At 55.8% G+C, this 12,803-nt stretch overlaps 1 long non-coding RNA gene across 1 annotated transcript; it reads right to left on the bottom strand.

The window, feature by feature from the left end:
* Positions 1 to 5,250: 5,250 nt before the first annotated feature.
* Positions 5,251 to 11,770, bottom strand: LOC118351026 (uncharacterized). The gene is made up of 3 exons (XR_004805791.1): positions 11,464 to 11,770; positions 10,876 to 11,065; positions 5,251 to 6,410 (listed from the first exon to the last, which is right to left on the bottom strand). It is a non-coding gene; the product is annotated as an uncharacterized LOC118351026 (long non-coding RNA).
* Between the last annotated feature and the right edge of the window lie 1,033 nt (positions 11,771 to 12,803).

Raw genomic sequence — 12,803 nt, 5'->3', positions numbered from 1 at the left:
CACCTCCAGTACAGTGATCCCATAGGACTCACTCTCACCAAGGGACAGCCCCCGCTTTCCAATGAAATATAAAATATTTCGAGCTAAATGGAACTTAAAATAAGCCAATTTAAAACACCCTTCAACAAAGCAGAACACTTAACAGGCTTGGACAGACTAACGTTCAAGGGGTCTGACCCCTGGCTGCTTCTCTCTTTTCCGTGCCCGGATGAAAGGCTGTGTCCCCATCTAGGCAACCAGAACCTGCTAGCCCAGGTTGACTCTTTTTGTGACTACACCCTGGCAGGCGGCTCACTTGAATGACAAACAAATGCCTTTGTATACTGCTGCACACTTTTCAAGGGGCCTTCTGGTGGCCCGGTGTGGACAGTCTCAACAGCCCCATGGAGCTGGCGTCTGGAGGCCTCCTTCTACAGATGAGAGGACAGCCTGACTTAGAGATGGTGTTGACAGGGATGAATTGCCCCAAGCCTTGCACACCTAGGTATTGGCACAGTCAGGACTCCAACCAGATGCCCCTTGCCCAGTCCTGGATGGATGCAGCACCCTGAATTCTGCGGGATGGCCCCTGTGGCAATGGTGTCGGATGTGCCTTGATCTGCACTACATGCAGACTGCCCCCCAGATGACCTACGGAGCACTGTTGCGGAGAGTGGAGGGTGGGCAGAGGTTCACAGACAGTCGGGCTGAGCCATCCAGTGAGGTAAAAGCCGGCCTTGGATGGTGACAGTCCCTCATCCCTGCCAGCAGCACTGACCCTTCCATAGACAAGGCCTTGACGTTACCTACCCCCTCAGACATCTGTCTCTTCCTCCGGAGAGTGGGGTGATGAAAGTGCTACCCTCATGGGGCCGTCATGAGGATGAGCTGAGCGAACATGTGATGTGCATAGAAGCATATCTGGCCCACAGTACCTACTGCCCAAGGGCTTCAATGACGATGGCATTGCATCATTTCTTCAGACAGGCATTCGCTCTGCATCTATGCTGTGCCCATCCCAGCCTCATCATTCCTACGATTAAATTGGTGCAGGGACTCCTGGATATCTCAGCAGTTTAGTGCCACCTTAAGCCCAGGGTGTGATCCTGGAGTCCTGGGATTGAGTCCCACGTCAGGCTCCCTGCATGGAGCCTGCTTCTCCCTCTGCCTGTGTCTCTGCCTGTCTTTCTCTGTGTCTCTCATGAATAAATAAATAAAATCTTAAAAAAAAAAACAAATAAATTGGTGCAAATGTTGAGGAAACCATGGGCATTGTGTTGGCAGGGAAGGAGAGGCACAACCTGTCTGGGAGGCCAAGACACCCGATCTGAGGTTGGAGCATCATCACAGCCTGAGGCATCAGCCTGTGGTTTGGGGCTCTCTCACAGGGTAACCCCAGCCACTGGCCCCACTGATCATCCATGGGGGCCACAGGGGTGCAGTGCCCCACAGAGATGCCTCAGCCAGCTGGTGTACCTGCTTCCCATCTGTGACTCCATACCTCCCGTGGCAGGTTGTGAACCTCAGCGCTCACATGCTGGAATCCCAAGTTTTCTGGGTTGGGAGGGGTCACTCGTCCAAGTTTTACTCGGAGTATCTTCCTCCTCTTTCTCCTGTACACGAAGCTGAGGTAGAAAAAGATGTTCGGGTCGATGCTACCATAAATCGTGTCTTCTTGGAACACAACTTCCAGGTGCAGGCGTTTAAATCAGCACAGTGTTTCCTTTATCCCCAACAAGGGAGAGGTGGCCAGATATGCCTTCAGTTGCATTAATTAAGTGCCTACTGCACCCAGGCCTGTGAAAGTCCCTGTCAGCCTAGGGATACAGAAACAGAGGCATAATAACATCAGGATTTTATATCTGCAAGGACAGCACAGTGCAATCCGTGTTGCGACAGGCCTCGGCCCTGGGGGGTATGGGACTCCAGAGGAGGAACACCTTTTCTAGCCTGGAATTAGGGAGAGGTTGGGGGAACAGTGTGGGGAAAGCCATCCTGGGAGAGGAGGCTTTGCTTTATAATAGATTCTGAGAACTGAAGACCAGCAAGGGCTCAGGGATTTTTTTTTTTTTTATGATAGTCACACAGAGAGAGAGAGAGAGAGAGAGAGAGAGAGAGAGGCAGAGACATAGGCAGAGGGAGAAGCAGGCTCCATGCACCAGGAGCCCGACGTGGGATTCAATCCCGGGTCTCCAGGATCGCGCCCTGGGCCAAAGGCAGGCGCAAAACCGCTGCGCCACCCAGGGATCCCAGGATTTTTGATATTAAAAAAAATAGGAACAAGAATAGGGACTCTGGAAGAAGTGGGGGAAGGAAGCCACAGGTGGCTCTTCTCGGCCTGGTCCCCAGGTGCCCGGGCCCCCCAGGGCTGCTCCTGTCCCTGCAGCTTTGAGGGAGTCAGGCACTGGGTCCTCCTAGCAAGAACTACCCAGGAGGAGCAGGTTTCAGGTGGCAGAGACTCAAAGCTAAGCCAGAGGCGGGTCTGCACCTTGATGCTGGTTAGAACCTCCCAAACAGCTTCAGAATGTCCCCCGGTGGCTCTCATGGGCAGCCAGGGCTGAGGGCCGCTAAGCTTGGTTCAGGAACTGTATAGCCTGGATCTCATCTGATCTGCAGCCCTGCTGGCTGCCTGGGGTGGAGGATGGGTTTCCCCATTTTGCAGAGGAGGAAGCAGATTTTCGGAGGCCGAGTCGGGTGCCAAACATCGTAGATGTGGCTCGGGGGGCATGGAGGCGAGTTTGCAAGCATGGCACCTGCTCCTTCACTGGCCCAAGGTCCTGCCATGTGCTGATCCATCACAGCCAGAGTCTCAGTGGAGCTGCTGCCAAGCGCATGGTTTTTGGGTGCCCCGGAACCCCTGACTTTGGAGGTGCCACAGAACCCCACGTCTCCTGGGGATGTGTTGCTTTGTCACAAACCCCTCAGGGGAACTACAAATGCCAGCCACCATGCTTAGTCCAGGCTCCATGTGGACGCTAGCTCAGAGCAAATGAGAGATGGAGTGAGCCTAAGAGGGGCAAGGACCCCGAGAGCATCCCTGGGCTCCACAGGGATCTGCTGGGGAAGAAAGAGAGCTGGAGGACATCCCCACCTGGCTCCTCAGGAGCAGAGAGAGGACATGCCTGACTCCCTGGGCGGTGTTGCCACAGCTTCTGCTGTCCCGTCGGCCTCATGGGCTGCTGAGACCCATGGTCATCGCTCAGGGTCCCCCGAAGCCATCTTAAAGCCTGAGTGGAGCAAAGGCTGGAGCACGTACGAAGGGACAACCATGCAAGGAGGCCATGTGACCACGCTGGCAGACCTTGGAATGCTGCATCCATGAGCCAAGGAGAGCGGAGAGTCAGTGGCTACCACCAGAAGCTAGGAAGAGGCAAGAAAGGCCCTGCCCACACCTCCAGATGTTACTGGAAGATTTCAGACTTCCAGCCTCCAGGATTGGAGGATCATAAATTTCTATTGTCCTAAGCCCCTCGGTTTGCCAGACCTTGTGATGGGGCCCCAGGACCCCGAGGACACAGACAGGGTGGTGAAGTGACCATTGGAGAGTGCGCTGAGTGGCAGGGCAGGGCGCCAGAGGTGGGGGAAGCCTGTCCAGGCCATGTCTTCGGGCAACCTCATGGCCTGCAGGCACTCCAGGGCCTGTCTGGGATGCGCCTGGGATGTGTACCACCCAGGGCCGAGGCCTGTCGCAACACTGACAGGGACTTTCATAGGCCCCCCAAGCCCCGCCCGGCCAGTCCCAGCATCACGCCTGCCTCTTCAGGGTCTGGGGCCACCTGGCTGCTTGGGGCAGGCATCCATCCTCCAAGGCCTGGCTGCAGGGGTGTGTGGGAGGGTATCTCTAGCTCTCCACCTCTCCCACCCCCCTCTAGCCACCTCCTGGCTGTGCACAAACTCAGTTCCATGGTGGAAGAGGGATGAAGAAGACCAAGTCCCCAAGGACACTGGCCTCTGAAGGCCAGAGGGTGCTTCCCGCAGCTCCCTGAGGCTCTCGGCAGGCTCCCTGGGCACACTCCAAGCCCCCCTCCCCATCTCCCACCCCGTGCCCCCTGCCCCACCCGCACACTCAGCCAGGCCGCCCTTGACCATGAACCCAGCCGCCAGGGCTCTCAGCAACCAGGAACTTGCTTCCCCCTAGGCTGGTGGGTGGAGCGGGGCACCGGGCCACCGGGGGAGGGAGGCTGGGGGGCTCCAGGCAGGGCCGGGGGTGGGCCACAGAGGGCCATCCCAGCCCCTGGAGCCGCCCCACGGGGCCCAGCCGAGGGGGAGAAATACCCCCGACACTTACCAGCATGGAGCCCGCGTGCCAGCCTTCTCAGCAGTCTTCCCGGAGCCAAGAAGGCCTGTCCTCCTGGAGCTCCGAGCTGGTCTCCCGCCCACCCCTTGCACACCCCTGCACTCATGCACAGTCACACGCTGGTGCACACCCACACGCATGTACGTACAGGCTCATGCACGCTCACGCACATCCACAGGCTTGCACGCATTCACACGCCCCTGCTATGGGGCCCAGTGGGCCAGGGCCTGGGAGGTGAGGAGGGAGGGTGTGCAGGTCCTGGCGGGGCCCCTCAGAGAGCAGGGCCAGGGACTCCCGCTGGAGGTGCCTCAAGCCGGGGAGCCCTGGGCGCCCTGAGGCATGGGGTGGGAGCAGAGGGGACCCCCCCCCCCTGGGGTGGGCGGCGGCACTGGACACCAGGCTTTGCCCAGATCCCCTTCCAGGCGGAAGATGGAAGTTGGCTTTTGTCTGACCTGGTCAGACAGAGCCGTTTTGTGGGATAAAGGCTTAACGCTGGGTGAACACGCAGAAAAAGCTCGGTGCTGGCCCTCTGACAATCCCATTGTCTGGGGTCTGAGCCCAGCGGTTGGGGCTGAAAGCGCCAAGTTCATGACATTTCAAAGAGAAATGATACTGGGGCGGAGGGAAGGGGGGAGGGACGGGTGTGCAGGAGACACAGAATCTTCAAACACCCAGCGACAGCACTGGACACGGTGCTCCTGGGCAGCTCCTCACCCCCCGCTCAGACTGGCTCCCTTTCTCAGGCAGTGGGATAGGGGAGCCAGGCACAGGTCAGGGTCACCAGAAGCTGCTGTCTGCAAGGTGAAGGTGTAAAAAGAAGGCCAAATAAGCCGTGTGGAAGCTTCCAGGACCGTTAGTGCTGGGGAGCCTCGGTCAGCGCAGGCTCTCATTGTCCTCACCACCCCGGCAAATGAGAATTTGCCAAAAGGACTTTAGGTGAAAAAGGAGTTTATTTTTTAAAAGAGCTACCGTGCTATTGTTTTCTTTCATTTTTATTATTGTTATTACCAGATCCTTTCTTAAAAAATTTTTTTCTTTGCCAGGGAGTTTCCATTTTTATGTTTCATTTGTTTCACGTGCCTCTGCAAAGGCAAATAATTCGGGAGAGAAAGCGGAGTCAGGAAATTGAATGTGTTTTGTCTCCAGCCAAGTTTCCCTTGAGTGATTTCATTTGCTTTCTGCCTGGCAGAGAAGGCTCTGTGCTCTCGGACCTCCAGCCTGCTGGGCCAGGCAGGCAGCCCGCCATCCTCCGCCCCGCCTCAGGTGGCTGGGGGTCGGGGTGGGGAGCTCGCACCCCTCAGCCCATTGGCCAGGTAAACCATCCTCCAGAAGAACAAAAAAACGTGGCCTTGTGGAATCATTCTCCTGCAGGAGAAAATAGGATTAGGCCAAAGTATCAGCAAGGTAAGTCGGATTAACAGCAAGGTTCAATACATTTTGGCATTCTTGTGCAATTTTTAATTGTACAAAGGTATATGTTTCCCTTGCCTGGTTTTATTTAAAGAGGCTGTTTGTTTGTGCCCACGAGGTAAACGATGAGCGATAAGGCTCTGTGTGGAATTGGAAACGGATAACCTTGCAAAATGACATTTCGCCCTGCAACCTGTGACACGCACGGGCAGATAAAGGCAGCTGTCTACACCCGTTCTTTGTTAACGCCTCTTGCCCCCTGGCGTCGCTTTCATGGAAGGACACCCCTCGCGCTGCTGCAGAGGTGTCTGCCAACGGGCTCCTTCCCCACAGGCAACCACAGAGGTGACTGTGCGCCGATTCATTTTTTAAATACCCAGAGTGGGTGTTTAAAAGCACACCAACAGGCACTGCAGAATTTGATGCCAAAGCCCGTTGTTGATACTATTGAGAAAAAAAGAAAGCCTAGCTCTTTATTGCATTTTGCCACATGCAGAGGAAGGCTAGATTTGCTAATCAGGCTCTTGTCTTAGCAGGATTTCTTTGGGCCGAGGCAAGGGAACAATTATAATCGTTTAAGTTTGCAAATCATTTAGCAATGAACTTGCGGAGGGAGGTGCGGAGGGCTGCGGGTCCCCAAGGTAGCCAAAGCCAGCTCCCGAACCAGTGGGAAGTCATCGAATCCGACGGTCGGTGGCATCGCGGATGGTCCTTTTCAGGATCACTGCAGACAGAGAGCCAGAGGGGACAGAATCAGTCCAAAAGGTTTTTGAGGTTCTGGCTGAGAGAGAAATGCGTGTTTGCGGAAGCTTGGGGCCAAAGGAAAAGAAAGTTATGCTTGATCAAAGTTGCCTCTGTGGGTGGGGGTTGCTGGGAGGGAGGTGGGCGGTGGGATTCGCCTTCCGCTACGGACCTCACGGGGCCCGCCGGTCGGCGCGGTTCTGCACCGGCAGTTTCTATGGCTGGAGACAGGTGTCCCCAGAAGAACCGAGCAGGGTCAGAAGTCTGGGAAAGTTGTGGCAGATGTTTGTGTGCTTCGGCCAGCTCGGGGGGCAGACTGCTTTCCTCCCATGGCGGGAATGGAGAGAGAAGCTGGTTTCCTGTGAGCAGCTGGCCCTGCCTAGGCTGTTTCACTGCTGTCCCAGAGAGCTCCCTGCAGCCACCGGGGAGGTGCCAGCGGGCACTTCCGCAGCTATCTTGGGGGGCCGGGGTGCGTTTAGGTGAATTCCGGAAGTCTGTCATTCCATTTTGATCAACCTGGTGAAGGAGGACCCAGGGATCTGTTTATTTTTTAGATGTTTGCCGTTTCCCAGATTTAACGTAGATACGGGTGTCTCTGCAAGCGGCGAGGGAGCCTCCTGCAAGGCAGAGGAGTCCATGATTTCACGGCTCAGCTCGGTTTGCAAATTCATGCCCGAGTGCCTCTTTAAAAACTGATTGATGATCCCACTTATTGCTAAGGCTGCAGGGCTCCAGGACCCATTATTCTCTCTCAGGTGGGGTAAGACCCAACACCTCTTCGGTCTAAACCGTGTTCTGGTTACTCAGCACACACGTTTAAAGGTCTTTATTTCCACAAGACAGCTGACAGTTCTAAAGGCCTCAGGAATCTGACCCATTCTGCCTCCTCTTCTCCCCATCTTTATTTTTTTTAAGATTTTTTTTTATTTGACAGAGAGAAAGAGAACACAAGCAGGAGGAGCAAGCAGCCGGCAGAGGGAGAGGGAGAAGCAGACTCCCCGCTGAGCAGGGGGTCTGATGCAGGACTCGATCCCAGGACACCCCCTCCCCCCGCCCCGCCACCCATCATGATCTGAGCCGAAGGCACCACTGAGCCCCCCAGGTTCCCCTCCTCTTCTCCCCATCTTTAAGCTATAACATTTGTGGGAGTGTTCCTTCACTGGAGTCTGTATCTCTGCACGGATTCGTTTTCCCAGGTGTCTGACCTCAGTACCTGAGGCCTGGCTGCAGACGCTGTGTGATGGGAAGAAGTGAGTCCAGCCCGCCTGCACCCCACCCTTCGTCTCTGGCTTGTTTTTGAAGGAACTCCGAGCTCAGTGGGACACAGAGGGGTCCCTAGCCTGGGGCAGGTTGACCAAATGTCAGCATGGGAGACAAGGGCAGAAGAGACCTTGTGGGGAAAGGGAGTTCCATCAAATGGGTACAAAATATCAACCTGTACATTGACTCCCACACCTTTGTCTGGGCTTGATGTTGACCTCTGCTGACTTCCCTGGGCTTGTTCGTAACCAGCAGAGGTATTGATTAGAGGGATACTGCCTTTATGGCTATCCATAACATGTTTTGTTTAGCTAGAATTTAAAAGTAACGGTGAACCATCATCCCAGGTGAAAGAGTATATACCCTGAAACCCTCGGAACAGAAACAGAAAAGGGATGTGGGGGCAACACTCTTCTTTACTCTTTGGAGGAGGGGGCCGAGGGGAGGAGGCAGCTGTGTTTCCTAAATCCAGGGACCGCTGGAGAAACCCAGAGGCCGAGCCTTTTCCTGCAGGCCTGCACTCCTGCCTCCCTATCTCCAATCCACAGGCACCGCAAATAATCACCAACACAGAGACAAGGGGGCCCTTGGCCACCTGCATTTGTGCCTTTGTCAGCCTTGGGACCCGGGGAATGGCGGCTTCCAGCTCATAGGGTGGTGGACCCAAGCTCAAAAGATCCAGGGTTGGGGGAGTCTGGATATGAGCTGGAGCCGGACCTCCAGCTTCACCATGGCCAGGAAGTGCAAGCTGCCTCGGGGTGCCCAGCAAGCTGATTACTGGGTGCTGGGGTTCCTGGCCCAGGCAGCCTTCTCCCACAAAGGCCCCACCTGGGGCTACCCCAAGTCTGAGCCCTGAGTCAGGCCTGAGCCTGAGCTCCTGACTGTAGGGTTGCTAGGCTCTTGTTTTTTTCTCAGGAGAGGGGGTTTGGAGGTGCGGAGTGCGCTGGGAAAGCACAGAGGAACTATTAGGGTGTCTCCCCCCGAGAGCCAAGGAGGCCAGCTAGGCTAGACCTTAGGGACGCCCTGCCAGGTGTGTGTTGGGACAAAAAGCCACAGTCGCGGTGGTAGGTGTTTGGGGTGGTGCCCAAGTTAGAAACCTCCTTCCTTTGTGGACTTGAAGGAGGGGCAGGGAGCACACAAGAGGCCTTCCAGTGAGCCATGAAGTCCCAGTTCCTGCTCCCCACTGCTAGCCTGGGTAGGGGAAATGAGATAAACCCAGCACAATCACAGAACCCTCTCTTGGGGGGGCCCAAACAGAAAGGGAGAAGTGGAGATGGGGAAAGAGCAAGTTCATTCCCCAAAGCGGCTTTATTATAAAAGTCGCTCTGGAAGAGAACAAAGCGGGAACTGTTAATGTTTGTAAGTGTGCCTATTTCTTTAATAGTTGTCTTCTCTAAATATAGCATCTAATAAAAGATATCTTAAAACCCCTGAATTGAGCCGAGTCCAAAAGCTGTCTCTTGGCCAAGTTCACACACATCAGCTCCCTCCCTGGGCATCCTCACACATTTTATTTATCCTTCAGTTTATTCAAACTTATTTTTGAACCACACGAATGCAGTTTTATTTGGCTAGTAAAGATTGTGTTTAACTCATTGAGTATGCATTGTAAAAGTTTTGCAGTCAAATGCCAACCCGAATTCCAAATTGGGAAGTTAAATATTTGTTTTTAATTTTCTGGCTTAAAAATGTTAACTAACAGAAATGATTCTTTCTGCTCTAATGTGCTTGCATAAATGGGGTTGTTATTGGAATCTTCCCCTAAAACAACATTTGCTTCCTGTCCTGACACATTGTGTTTGGAAACTCGACTCTTAGGAGCAATTTTAATATGTATAAATAAAAAGCAAGTGCTTGACCTTATAGTGTTTTGGTACAGAGGCTTATAGGAGGCAGGAAAATGAGAACACAGCATTTGTATTATTATTTGAGAAGCTTGATTAAAGACAAGTTTAAGTAAAAAAAATGTATTTTGTGGGAAATTATAGAAGAGCTTGCTTTACAAAAAAAATATAGGCACCAAAGACCCCTTAATGTTTGTCCTTTTAATATTATAATTGAAGATTGAGTAAATAACTTAAAATCTGGAATTTTGTAAAAAAAAAAAATCCAGGATTTAATCTGCCAAATATGTCAGCTGTGTTGCATTATCTTGCATTTACCGGTTCATATGTGTCACTTTCTTAAATTAAGCAAATTGCCCTTTTTTTCACTGAGTGCCACTAAAGGACAGAAAAGACAAATAGGTTTGGAGCTGACCTCACACATGTAACCCGCACGCCCTTGTGGGGAGTGAAGCTGCAGCAAACTGTGCCTTCTCTGGGGAGGTGTATTTCCAGGTAAACCAAACTGCAAACAGTTTAAAACCCTCTGCTTAAAATAGACTCTCAGATGATGGTGAAAATGAACCATCTGACTAGAAACCAAGACGGGATCCATTATAGAGATCACAGTATTCCAACAGCCCCTCACATTTGACTTTTTAAAAAACCACGTTTTGGGGGGATGAAGTCTGAAACCTGGGGTGGGGGGCACCTAGAAACACGTAACAACCCCAACAAGCAGATTGTGGCTGTGTCTGAACTGCAAGCCACTTCCTCCCTCTCCGCTTTATCTTCTAAAATCTAGAGGAAGCAGAGATGCCCCCTCCTACCTGCGGCTGGGTCTCCACGGGCCACCAGCCCCAGAGTAAAACGGAACCTCACTTCCGCGTCTGTGCACCGCACACCAGAGACCCTCTCTTCTCCTCCACTCGGCATGAAGTAAGTGCCCACTGCACCCCCCTCCCCGACTCAACCGTCTCACATCTCTTTCCAGCCAGGTAGGGCTTGTGCAGACGGAGACCACTCTCCACCGGCATTAGGGTATCCCCAGGGCTCCTGCTGGAGACACGTGTGCAGGGGGTGACCACGTGTACCCAGAGCGACGTAGGTGTCAGTGGGTCAAACACAACCATTCCATATCCCCTGGCAGTTTGAACTCCACCAACCTTCCTCCTCCTCCTCCTTCCGGGGAGAACCTCGGGAAGAAAAGGAAAGAGAGGCATAGCTTTCTGGTGTCTGAGGTGGGCAGGGATGGAGGAGCTTCTAGGAGGCAAGTTATTTCCCTTCCCCAGACTCAGGGATTCATCCGGTCACCAGGTAATTCGCTGGCCCCCTCATCTACAGCCAACCCCATTTGAAATCTACCTGGAGAAACTCTGGGGAGGTGTGCTCCGTCTCCTTGGCCCCTCTGAGCTCCAGGACCACCTTGGGGAAGCCCTCACTGCCACCCAGCCACAGCCGAGGCAGGCCTTCCTCCCTGGGCATCCCGGCTCCTGCATCAGTTTGACTCTCCTCCCCAGATCCGCCTGCCGCCGCCCACTCCTGTCCTGTGGTCCTGCGGGAAGAAGGGACAGGGAGGTGTTTCCTTTCTAATTGTACTTAATGCTTCTTCTAAAAAACAGCGGGAGGAGAGACGGCGGTCTAACTCCTCTTGCCACCCTGCGGCCATCTCCTTAGCTAGGAGAGCCCCTGGATTTTAAGAAGCGACCTCCCCCGCCCCCCGCCTTCCGCCCCATCCCCCGACCGTCTGCCGTGAGGGCGGCCAGCGCGTGGATGCCCCGTGCGTGGGCGCGCGGCGGGCGCAGGGACGCGTGTGCGCCCGGGCTCCGGAGCGGGCCGTTCTGCACCGCGCAGGCCTGCGGGAGGGAGGAGGGAGGCGGAGGGAGGGGAGGCCGGGCCGCGCCACGGACCCGAGACAATCGAGCTTCCTTCCGGGCGCCTGCACTTGCTCACCTTCCCTAGGTGACCTTCAGGCCCGCGGCGGCCGGGCGGGAGCGGGGCTGACTGGGCTCGTCCTCGGTGCCGGCCGCGCTCGCGGTGCGAAGTGAACCCTCAGTGGACGCTCTCGACCCAGCGCGCCGGCGGCCGCTCCCCATTCACATGTCCCCGCGTAATGAATTCGTCCATTTAGAAACATTACAAGGAATATTGGAGATTGACTGCCAGAGGAAGTGACACTTGACCCTGGCATCCCGCGCCCGGGAGGGGACAGCCGCGGGCTTCACAATAGGAGTCGCCGGGCAGCGCCTCCGGTGGTGACCGCCCCTGCCCTCCCGCCTCCGCGGGGCCCCTACCCCGCCGGGGACCCTTCCCGGCCCGGGGCCCCATCCCCGCCGGGGCGCCTTCCCTCCCGGGGCCCCTTCCTCGCGCCTCCCGCCTCGCCCCTCCCGCCTCCCGCCTCGCCCTCCCGCCTCGCGCCGCCTTCCCTGCTCTACATCTCCTCGCAGCCGCGTTTCAATCAAACTCACTGGGATGGCACCGAGCAGGCGCCGGGGACAAGGAATACGGCGCGGGCAACAACGCGCGAACAGGCCCCCACCCCGGGGTCCCTGCGCTCCAGCGCCCCCACCCGCACGCGCTCCGCTGGCGGGGACCCCACCCGGCCGGCCGCACCGGGAAGAGCGGGCGCCCGCGGGCTCGCTCCGCTCGGGGATCGCGGGCTGGGAGGTCGGGAGGGGCTGGAAGGGACCTGCCCAGAACCGCCGCGCCCCGCTCGCCGTCCGCGGCCCCGCGCACACCGGAGACCCCCTCTTCCCCTCCACTCGGCCAGGAGGCAGGACGCAGGAGGCAGGAGGCGGCCGTGGAGACGGACCTGGGCGCGTCGCGCGCTCGCGCCTCGGCGCCCGGGACGCCCTGGTCCAGGAGGCGAGCCGGGGAGGGAGGCTCGGGGCCCGCGGGCTGACGACTTGGGGGCGCGGAGAGTTCACAACCACAACCCGGGGGCCCACGCGGGTTCTTAATTTCGAAGTCGGGGCGGGCGGTGCGGCTGCCGGCCTGGGGCGCTCGGAGCGGGCTGGGCGCGGCGGCTCCGGACCCGCCCAGGCTGCTCGGCCTGCAGGTCCGGCTGCGCCTTTTGTTCTGGCCGGTGGCTGTAATTTCACATAAAATGCCTATTAGAATCACGGCGGCGGCAACACGACTGTCTCCTTGTTTTGCCACCAACTAACAGGATTAGCCAACAAGAGCGAGATTTAAAATTAACCATAAAGATTACAAATTGCAATTCATTTAGCTGCCCATTTACGACATTAAAACACATAAATAAATGAATGCACATTCAGAGGGTTGACGAG

This window comes from Canis lupus, chromosome 16, assembly GCF_003254725.2.
Source record: "Canis lupus dingo isolate Sandy chromosome 16, ASM325472v2, whole genome shotgun sequence".
Classification (NCBI taxonomy): Eukaryota; Metazoa; Chordata; class Mammalia; order Carnivora; family Canidae; genus Canis; species Canis lupus.
This window is presented reverse-complemented; position numbering and strand designations above follow the sequence as displayed.